At 42.2% G+C, this 11,259-nt stretch overlaps 2 long non-coding RNA genes across 5 annotated transcripts in view; one reads left to right on the plus strand and one right to left on the minus strand.

Moving 5' to 3' along the window:
* The window catches only part of LOC310890140, a 47,091-nt gene extending 35,882 nt beyond the window's left edge, over window positions 1-11,209 (minus strand). For all 3 annotated transcript variants that reach the window (XR_014577051.1, XR_014577052.1, XR_014577053.1), the window contains exon 1: window positions 10,876-11,209. This is a non-coding gene — a long non-coding RNA (uncharacterized lncRNA). The remainder of the gene's footprint in view (window positions 1-10,875) is intronic.
* LOC310890139 overlaps window positions 1-11,259 on the plus strand; it is a 764,802-nt gene that overhangs the window by 202,267 nt on the left and 551,276 nt on the right. The window lies entirely within an intron of this gene.

Raw genomic sequence — 11,259 nt, forward strand, 5'->3', positions numbered from 1 at the left:
TTTTTTATACATATATATGGAAGTACGGCTTTTCACAGATCCAGCTACTTACTAGGAAGGAGCAGGGTCTTGAGGAAGTTAAATGGCAAATTTTTATCACATTCAGTAGCAGACTATCAGACTGTTACATTTCTTCATTTTCTTCAGAAGTATCACTATTTTTTTAAGATGTCCGTAAACTGATCAAAGTCAAAAAGCAAATATTTTTGTAAGCATAAATTCAGCAGGAAATCCAGAGACCTTAGCACTGTAATTTTGACATAAAAGGCAGTGGTTTCTATCCTGTGCAGCTGAGTCATTTCATTCCTAGCAGGAAAAAAATAATTTTTCCTGTGGGTTTAAGAGTGTGTCTTGAGTCAGGAGTGGTTTGCTGGCAGGGCAAAGTAGGCCTTCCATATGAATGCTTACAAAATGAGAAATTAATTGATCTCTTTCCATCTTCTCTGGCATTCCCAGCATGGACTTTGGGTCTTGCACTGCCCTCTGACGATGCCCTTTCTATCTCATGGATCAGAAAATGATCCGACTCCTAAATTAACTACTCAGAAACCTAATGTCAGGCAGGAGCAAGTATTATAGATTCATACTGCACTAACAGGAAAAGTGAATTAGATCATGTTTGTCAGTTTTGTGTGTGAATTAGTGTATAGTCAATTAGCTAGTGTGCCTACAGAAATACAGCACTACTGGACTGTGGTGTATGCTGGGAGCAGGAAGCACTGACCAGCTCAAATACACAGGCACTGCCCTGCCAGTTCCTGCTAGAACGAGATCCAGGAAGTACCAGCTGCAGCCTTCTATACTTATAGGTGGCTTATAAAAAAACAGATGGAGAGCAACTTTTTACATCGGCAGATAGTAATAGTACAAGGCAAAAAATTTTAAGCAAAGAGAGGGGAGATTTAGATTAGATATTAGGAGGAAATTCTTTAATCCAAAGGTGGTGAGGCACTGTCCCAGGTTGCCCAGAGAAGCTGTGTATGCTCCATCCCTGGAGGTGTTCAAGGCCAGGCTGGATGGGGCTTTGAGCAACCTGGTCTAGTGGGAGGTGTCCCTGTCCATGGCAGGGGGTTGGAAACAGTGGATCTTTAATATCCCTTCAAACCCAGCCATCCTATGATCCTATGAAGTGTTGTTTTGCCCCAACACTCCTCTTTTCTGGTGGAAAATAAGCCCAAGCACCATTTTCTGGTTCCAGTGCAGTCATTTATGGCTGGTTAAAACGCTTTGTGGAAAGCCTGACCATCCATGTCCCTTGAGGAAGGAAGCAGGGTCCATCCATGCTAGCGGACCTGCAGTGATAACACCAGTGATGTGTGAAGCACATGTTCCCTATTAGCTGGACCTCTGAAACTCACCTTTGCCGGCATGATCCATTTTCTCAGAAATGTAAGTCTGAAAACAGGAGTGTGCCAGCACAGAGCTGAAACTGAGGGTTCCCAGCCTGAAATCCACCCAATATCACCTCCCCCTAAAAAATCAATACTCCAGCATCTGCAAGATGTTGGCTTTTATGTAGTTTGCATATACTCTACAGATCAGCCTCAACAGCATGTAAAAAAAAATCCTTTATTAATGTTAGGAAAAAGATCAAGATTAGAAGCTGCATGTGGGACAGGGCACCAGTGCCCTTACCTCTGTGTCCAACAGAAGAAGATCCAGGCCTGCCAGCAACTATGAACAAACTAAGTGAGATGCAGCCACTGGAGCCAAAGAGGAAGGGTAAAAGAGATATATTTTGAAGTGCAAAGCAGTCCTTTTTTTGCTATGTGTCACTATGTCACACCTGCTCAACAGGACCTTATTCTTCCTATTAACGATGTGATCTTCAGGGACGGTAGCTGCTTTCAAATATCATAACAGATGAAAAAGTATTTTGCAAGCTGTGCCAATTTGGAATTCAGATTTAAAGTTTAACCTCACAGTTTTTGCAGTATGAAATCTTCAGGTAAGTCAGTATTTACTGATCAACGATTTGTCAGTAGGCGGGACAGCAGGAGGAATTACGATGTTTAGATTTCCATCTGAGCCTGAGTGCAGACTAGGAATTGCAGCTTGGTTAAATTACTGTTTCTGATGCAGTGATCTGTCCATGCAAGCTCTTGAGCCTAAGCAAAACCTCGCTGAAACGCAGACAGATACACTCACATGGAAGCAGTTGCCAGGGTACAGGCTGAAGGGAAACGCAAGCAGCAGTAGTAGATCTACAGTTCTCTAATAACTGTATAAAAATTAGTATAGCAGAACCTATAGTTCTACTTGAAACTACCTTGTAACAGGTCCTTAGATTTTTCAATAAATTTGCAATAAAAAGAGAGAGGAAGACAGAGAGGAAGTTATGATGAAATAAAAACAAATTATTCCATTCAACCAGAAGTTGAATGGCAGCACAGTCCAATACAGAACTTCCTGGCCCAGATGCTGATCACCTGAGCTCAAAGCAAGACAAGAGGCTTCCATGATCAATTTTCCAAATGGAAATTTCTACCACATACCAGACCTTAGTCAATTAATCTCACCTATCAAGGATATCCTTTCTTCCTAGAGAGTCATATTCTTTGTGCTCTCTCTATCTCTCTTTCTATTTTTTTTCTACTTTATTTCTCCAGTCCAGTCTACTCTCTCTTTCTCCTTTCTTCATGCTTTAATAACCTTTACAGTAAAATGGGGCTATGCTTATAACTGGAACTTTTAGAGACAAAGCAGTGCAGGCAGAAAAAAATTGTAACAGCATAATTGTTTCAATAGTTCCACTGAACAGCAATGATAAACACATCCAGATTTTGCTTCCCTCCTCAAACTGGTATAGCTCCAGGAAAGCTGGTTCAACAGCTTCAGTATAGGACTGGCATAACTGCAAGGAGAATCTCAGCCATAATGCCTGACCTGTCTCAAACCTGTTTGTGAAGCCTATTTTGTATTTAATCAAAAGCTATTCTTTATTTGTGCTACCGTTACTGCTTTCTGCTTAAATATGACCCAGTGCTTGTCCTGGCTACATTTTTAATAGTAAAAGCATATAGTATGAGAACCTGGGTTTTGGCATTTCATTATTCCTGCAAAATAAAGAGAAGTCCAAGTCCCAGTGGTCACTGAGAATTTAACCTTGAGTTCGAGTTCTAGGGCTGAATCCAGAACCGTCATCTGCAATCACCCAAAGCATCCAGAGAGAAACAGATAAAACAAGCAAGCTGGCTGTGCTGAGTGGAAGAAAGAACTGAATACTGGGATCATGTGACTTTGAGTCAACATTGTAAATGGTCAGAAGAGAAAGAAACAAAGTGCAATACTATATTTGACAAGTGGTTTGTGTGTCTCTTTGATAGTGCCTTCTGTTCAGACAATATCTGATTGATTTATTTTTTATAGCTTTCTTTTAAATTCAACAGCGAACTGGAGACATTTTAGAGAATAAGAAAAGGATTGAAGGTTTGGACAATTATAAAGAGAAGTTATTCTAGGCAACAGAAAACAGGTAATCTAAAACCAAGAAGGTGGAGTGGAAATAACATTAATCTCTTTTATAGCCATATAAAGATGCTAGCATGTGTTTGGGATTGGGATACCTTCTCTCAATGACAATATAAGTAATGAGATTTAGGCTACACTAGTTAAGACTATGAAAATCAGAGTTATGCGATGGAGCAACTTACCAATGGAGGCTGCAAAATTTTTGTCTGTGCACATATTCAAGGTTATGCATGACACTTATCAAAGTTTTAAGAACACAGTAATGAAACACACTACTGTACAGAGGGGAGGACTGGATGACCACTCCAGGTCTGCTTCCTATAAAGACTTTAGGTATTGCTTCCACTTAATGAATACCGTGTTTGCTTTGTTGCATAGAAAATACTAGTATTCATTGCTTATCTGACATTCACAAAGTACTGTTTTCTGAAGTTTATCAATCTGTCCAAGTGCCTGGAGTAAAAAGAGTGGTTGCAACGTAGTTCGGAGAAGAAACTAAAAATGACAAATTCTAAATGGAGGTTAAACAGTATGTCATCTGTCTTTTTAGGTCACCTGTCATCACATAGCTTTCAAGACAAGACTGATCTTGTCACCTACAATGGAAAATTATTTCAAGCTTCACTGAAAATATCTCCTTTAAACAAACAGGTACAGAGAAAAACAAGAAGCAGCAGCAACACTCAGGGGTGTTTTGAATGTAACTATTTCTGTCTCCTTCTAGACCATTTTATACTTTCCTGCCCCTTTTTTGCTCATTTTTGCCTGCCAGGTTAGCCAAAATCTGGTTCTTCACAGGTTGTTTTTCTGAAAAGGAGGTGGGGTCAGTTAATTCTTTGATGTAGTCTCCTTTATTTACAAGGAAAGTACACAATACCTGTTTCTCCAACCATGATAGGCTCAAACAGTAGGAGAATCTGGAGGCTCTCATTCCAATTCAGAGGCCTCCAGACAGTTCACTTTCTTTTGGCTTTCTGTCAGGGCCACACTAGTTGTTGTTGTCTTTCTCTCTTCTGGTTTTCTTGTTGCTCTCTGGTTTGTTCTCCCACCCACAGTCAGAGAGATGCAGCTAATGCTACCTCAGCCTTTGGGAACAGTTTCCACATAATTAATTACTGCTAAACAAAGGGTCATTTTGTTGTTCCCCCATTTAATCTCAATGGCAGTTGCCCAGCATTTCTGTCAGGATCAGCACGCTGAGGGATCAAGTGTATGCTTTCCATCCAATTGCAAGCATAGCATTAGGGCAAGGTAACTTCAACAGCACGAAAAGCAAGTTTCCCTCAGGAAAACAGAAATCACACAGCCTCTGCCATATCTTGAAATGTAACTCTTGGAGGTCCAACAGTGTTTCTACCTATGTATAGTAAGGTGCAGAAAAAGCCTCCTAACATAATCCCTGGTTCATAATCTCAGGTCAACAGGCTCCCCCTTAATATTTAGTTTGAAAGACTATCCTTCCACTTAAGCATAAGGACAGGAAGGATTCATAACACAATTGCTCAAAAGGAGTGTACGATGTTTGCTGTTTACCTATCATTAAGGAAGGTTTACCTACCATTTATTTCACCACACAGCATTGCTTAAGAGATACTTTTAACAAACTAAGGGAATGAAGATCTTGCATTGTCATAATCCAAAGCAAATTGAGGTGTAACTTTCAATCACCTTCTTATTATATTACACTTCTGCTGGAAGTTCTTTGAAAAACAGATGCACTTCAGAAGTGTATAAGTGTAGCTACATACCAAAATGCATTAATAATGTGCAATAAATAAGTATGTAGTGTACGTTTGACCCCAAAAGTGCTTTCTAGGATTAACAGCTGAGAAAGAAGTGACCTGAAGTTTGAAATAGCTTCCTACACTGCTTTGCCAACAACAGATTATCTCCTCCATCCTTTTGTCACACTTCTCCTATTTACAGTCACAATTTTTATATGAGAAATTTTTTAATGTTCTCTTGGCTCCCTTTACTATGCTGACAACAAGCTCTTATATGATGTTTATAAAGTAAAAATAAGCAAAACTAAGAAGTTTGACATTTGTATAAGATTAGACTTCTCACACATAGATATTCAGCTCTCACGTTGCCACAGGAGTTGTTCAAAATGATGTCCAAACTTATCATTCTACTCCAAGCATACATTGCTTGACTGCTACAAACAAGTACCATAGGATTTGTTTAAGTTTACTCAGACATATGGCCTTCAGCACTTCCATCACACATCATATACATCATTCACTAGACTATATTTACATAGCATGCAGGACTGGCCTGTAGACACAATATTGACATGACCGCTGATTCCTCTACTCGTGAAAAGACATTAGTCAACCGTGGCAAGGAGAACTCTCCTAATGCCCTCCCATTCTGAGTCTCTGCACCTAGAACAAACAGAGCACCAAAACTGTGGAGTTTCCAGATGTGCCTGCAGAAGCTCTGTTGGTTCATCACACCCCTACCATTGCCTCAAGAACTTTCTCTTTGCTTTATGAACATCAAAATTATTACATTGAATAGTGGAAAATGATTATCTTTCCATCCACAGAGGAAATTCTGGCCACAGAATTTATCCTTTCAGCACATCTCTTATAATAATTCATCATCAAGCTCTGAGAATACTCTAGGTGACAATCTGAGAAGTCATCTGTCAGGTCTCAAAGATGACTCTTAAGAACTGTGACCCACAAAACACTGCAAGGTCACAATTGCACGTGTCCTATAGTGCCTCTGTGAGCTGACAACATCGATACTGGCATTGAAGCTCTCAGACTTTCATATTCCAGGATCTGCTTCTTTGACAACAGACTCAGTATCCTAAGAAAAAAATATTATTTTATAACTTTAATCTAGCTTCCTTCATACTTGTTATGGCATCCCTACAGAAATAATGTTTCTCTGCAGTCCAGATCATTGTATTCCATGTTGGAAGGAAATCTACTAGAAAAATGAAGTATTTACATACTGCCAATAGAAAACAATTTAGGAGTTTGGACACTAGTTCTATCTTGAGATCTCAGATATCTATCATCTTGGCTTTCTAAACCCTTAAAAATCCCTTAGCTGTGTACTTTTTTTTTTCCTGCCAATCTCTATCTGATTATCCTTCTCTGCACCTAGTCCTTCTACTGGAAGTCATTCAGTATTTTGCCATTGACAGTCACTTAATTGCAAAAAGGCTTTCCTCATGTTTCTTCCTTCACTGCAAGAACAAACCTTGCAAAATATGACTGGATATATTACTGGGTCCCCATTTGAACCCCATGCAATATATAAAACCTTTTCTGCTTTTGGAAAGAAAGAAAGGAAAAATAAAAAAAAAAAAAGTCAGCTAATCAGCAAACAAGATAAATACCCAAAATGGGATATATCCACAAAGATAGCCACAAATGCCAGTGGCAGCACAGTCATGTGTCATGTCCCAGAATATTAAAACACCTTTTAGGTCACAACCTAAGGTGTGCATAGGTCATCCCTATCTGAAGTATCTGCAAGCTTACATCTATATTAAACACCTATCCAACATGTTTATCATGCCCATATTTCTATGGATGAATACTACAAGCCTTGGATGTTGCAGGACCCTAACATTTAACACCGACAAACCAAAACCCTTCTCACTACAATCTCCTGAAGGAGTGAATTTACCATATTCCTTACAAATGAGGGGTGGTATTTTAGAATTTGTTCTGAGCTCACTGGAGGTTGGCGTTATGCCTTTAACTGTCTAGCTTTGACTTGCAGGTGTCAGTCCTCTGCCAGCCATAGCAGATTTCTCTCCAAGAGCCACCAAGGCCTTTGTACTAGCTGCTGGGAGGCCATTATTTGGTACTTCTTTTGGCAGGATTGTGCTTGTGTTTGACTCCAATCACACATCTTCTCACACCAAAACATTGTCTGAAATTCTCAAAAAATAAACCATGGAAGTAGATGCACTCAAAGAAGTAACGTTTTATTATCTGATGGTAACTGATGTTCAGAAATGCCTTGCCCATCTCCATTTAGTCTGTGTTCAGGTGTCAGTGTCAGCCCTGAATTCTCTGGTGGCAACAGGACCTTGATCAGCATTATGTATGTCTGTCATGTCCGCTAGGAGAGGGATGCTCAGGATTAGCCTCTGCAGATGCCAGCCCTGTACGGACTGTCACTTCAGTGACAATAATTAACCACCCTCATCTGGATCAGTTTTCTTGGGCTTGTCCTCCACAGGAGGTGGCTATATTGCTTCTGGCTATCAAGCTGGCCCAGCTGCCACTAGCTCTCACCCTCCAGGTTCGTGCGTCAGAAGACTCTGACAAACTGCCTGGCTTCAAATGCATTGGCTGCCAGGCACAGAGCTAGACCATTTCCGAGACCTCCATCTAATGTAAAGAAACTCCTTAGTTTTAAGTCTTCCTTTAACCTTTCTCCTTTCATTTATTACCCGTGGGGACTGGGCGTAACTCTAACAAAAGTATATCAATGTAACTGAGGAGGAAATCAAGCTGTTCAAGGAAAAATGTGCTTTGCATAGGTCTATGTCAAATAATAACGTCCATAATTTGAAAATCACTGCACCCTTAGCAGCTGCCACTACAGTCATGGAGCAGTGGGATTTCTGCAGAGAACAGCATGGATTAAACAGTGACGTTATTCAGGACAGTGACTACATTAGCAATGTGGCAATGAAGGATGCCCACCTTCCACCTTTGCCTACAAGAACACCACATTTTCTTTTGCATTTCTTGTCATTTCTTCCTTATTTTAGTGGCATTTAGGAATGCGTTAAAATTACACTCTACTAAAATCTTTTCTATAAACAATGATATTTTGAGGTATGCTCTGCTTCCCTTTCATACATCCTTTGCTGACAGCATGAATGTCATGGTATGCTAAGGTTCTGCTCTTGCTGTCCCAACAATTGATGCTTGTTTAGAGACAGCAGCTTGAGAGGAAGGAGGCTGTGTGAAACTGATGGCACATATGTTATCGGAAAAGATCCTTCCTCTTAAATGCTCTTCTGCATAACATAAAAGGAGTTTGCAGGATTACAGTAATATTCTAAGTTTCAAAAAAATTGAGGGGAAAAAAAGTTGTTTTTTTTTTTTATTATTATTTGATGTTTTCCTCCACAGAATCTTCAGACTATTTTGTGTTCTCCCATCTACAGTGTTTCTGTCACAGCAAAGAAATGCAGTTCAGAGCAGAAGCTAGATGGGATATTTCACTTGAAATTTTAAGTGGCCTTAAAAAAAAAAAAAAGTGTTTTTTTTTTTTAATATGGTCTTTTTACATCAAAATACAAAGTTTCATCAGAAAATTTGAACCTCTCTCTTTGTTTTATTTCCCTCCTCCAGCTTTGCCTCTTAAAAAAGAGGACAGTTATCACTTTCTTTGTGTTGCGACAGTGTTGGCACAACAGTGTTTCTCTACAGATAAAATGTGCAGGGGACATGTCTCAGAGAGATATTCCAGAAGTCTGTTCCTCCTTGGGAAACACTTTAAATATCTGTGATATGGAGTTGAAGTATCACTTCCACTGTCACCCGAGTCATGGTCCAAGGCACTTCTCAACCTGCTAATAATGAGCCTCACATTGAAACTACAGAGATGCTGGACTGCTAGGTAAATGATACAATACAGTCACCTCTGAAATGTAATGAAACCAAACAGCTGTCTACTCTTGCTATTTATTTTCCCTTGTTCTCTAGCACCTGAAAAAACCTGCCCCGGAGATAATAATGCTTCTTGGTGTCAAACAGCTTGGGAATCTGACAAATGTCAGAGGTGAAGAGATGTTTCCCCTGTCAGGCCCCTTGCCTTGATAACAGAGCAAAGGTCTGTTTCAGCTCCTATTCAAAGTGTTTATTTAACTACTGCATTTCTTTAACATTGGACAAGCTGGCCTCTACAACACATTGACTAACATTTTTGGAAAGAAAAGAGCCTTGTCTCGCTAAATTATGTTTGTTGTGTTGGAACTTACTCAACAAAGAAGAATGGTAAAGGGCTGCAATTGCATTAGAGAACAAATCTAAGGCCAGCTTTCTGGGATCGCTTTGAACTCTCACTCGTCATTATTTTATGCATCTGATCTCCTTTGTGCTTATAGAAGGAAGGGAAGAAATGCACATGAATCTTGCCTTTAGGGCTTTTAATCAAAGCTGCAACTTTCCTGATTGCGACAGTGGATTTTCAAGCTCCAAAGCACTTTGGTAAATTCAAATCCCATGATCCTGTGGGCTGTGAACAGAGCTGTCTGAAGCTCTCTTTAACAAGAAGAGCCTGCTCCCACTGTCAGGAAAGGGAAGTAAGTTTCAGGGCTTCTGGGCTCTCACGGCGCTGCACAGTGCACGGTGACAAGGCACCGCAGGCTGTGGGTACAGACTTGTGCATGGACCGAGGCCTCCCTCCTCAACCAAAGTGCCCGTAACAATCACAAACTTCTCAGCAGGCTTTCTTCAGATCCATCTACTGCTGGACCGAGTAACAGAGCAATTTGTGACAGATGCAGCAAAAGAGGCAAAGGGCTGGTCATCTCAGTATGTCCCTACATACAGCATGGCTGCAGCCTCCCAAAACATCAGAGGCACACCTGCTCTGAAATTGTGGGTAGCAAACTCAGGCTTAAATTGTGATGAAGCATAGAAAGAGTAAAAGGTTGGATTTGTAGCTCTAGCAGTAACTCAGCCAAGACTTCACTGACTACAAGGCCAAGTTTGGAATATTTTCCCCCTCTCTGCTACCCTTTCTGCCTCGATGCTCCACACTGCCTCCACATTCATGAGTTTAGATCTCCAGCCAAATGTTGCATACTGATTTGTCACTGTTACTGCTACAGGGACAGCCTCTGCGCTGGCTGCCAAACATAAACATAAGACCCCCAGCAAGCACAGAAAGAATCATAGAATCACTCAGGTTGGAAAAGACCTCCAAGATCATCTGGTCCAACCATCCCCCTACCAGCAATGTCACCCACTAAACCATGTCCCTAAGCACCACGTCCAACCTTTTCTTCAACACCCCCTGGGACGGTGACTCCACCACTTCCCTGGGCAACCCGTCCCAATGGCTGGCTGCTCTTTCTGAGAAGAAATGTCTCCTCATTTCCAACCCGAACCTCCCCTGGCGCAGCTTGAGGCCATTCCCTCTAGTCCTATCACTGGTTACCTGCGAGAAGAGGCCGACCCCCAGGTCCCCACACCTTCCTTTCAGGTAGTTGCAGAGAGCAATAAGGTCTCCCCTGAGCTTCCTCTTCTCCGGACTAAACAACCCCAGTGCCCTCAGCCGCTTCTCACAGGACTTGTGTTCCAGGCCCTCCACCAGCTTTGTAGCCCTCCTCTGAACACTTTCCAGGGCCTTGATTTCCTTCTTGTAGTGAGGGACCCAAAGCTGAACACAGCACTTGAAGTGCGGCCTCACCAGAGCAGAGTGCAGGGTGACGATGTCGGGCAACCTGTCACGGGGAAAACCCAAAATGGAGCCTGCAGCCTATCCAGCGGTCGCCGGGGTGCACTTGGGGCGATGTGTCTGCTCGTGTGCCGGGCTGAGCGTCTCCCCCCTGCCCTCCAGCAGCACCAGCCGGCGCTCACGGACACAATACCGCACCCGCTCGCAGGCTTTCCGCCCGCGCAGCCCGCAGCCGTTACGGCCGTCGGGCGGCAGGGCGTATGGCCGCGCCCCGGCGGAGCGGGCAGGGCCCGCACGCGACCCCTGACGGCGGCGCGTGGCAGCACGGCCGCGCGCGTCACGTTCGAAACGGGGACGGGGCGCGGGCACCAACGGGAGCGCGGCGCGCGGGGAGGG

The sequence above is a fragment of the Anser anser genome (genome assembly GCF_964211835.1).
Source record: "Anser anser genome assembly, chromosome: Z".
Taxonomy (NCBI): Eukaryota; Metazoa; Chordata; class Aves; order Anseriformes; family Anatidae; genus Anser; species Anser anser.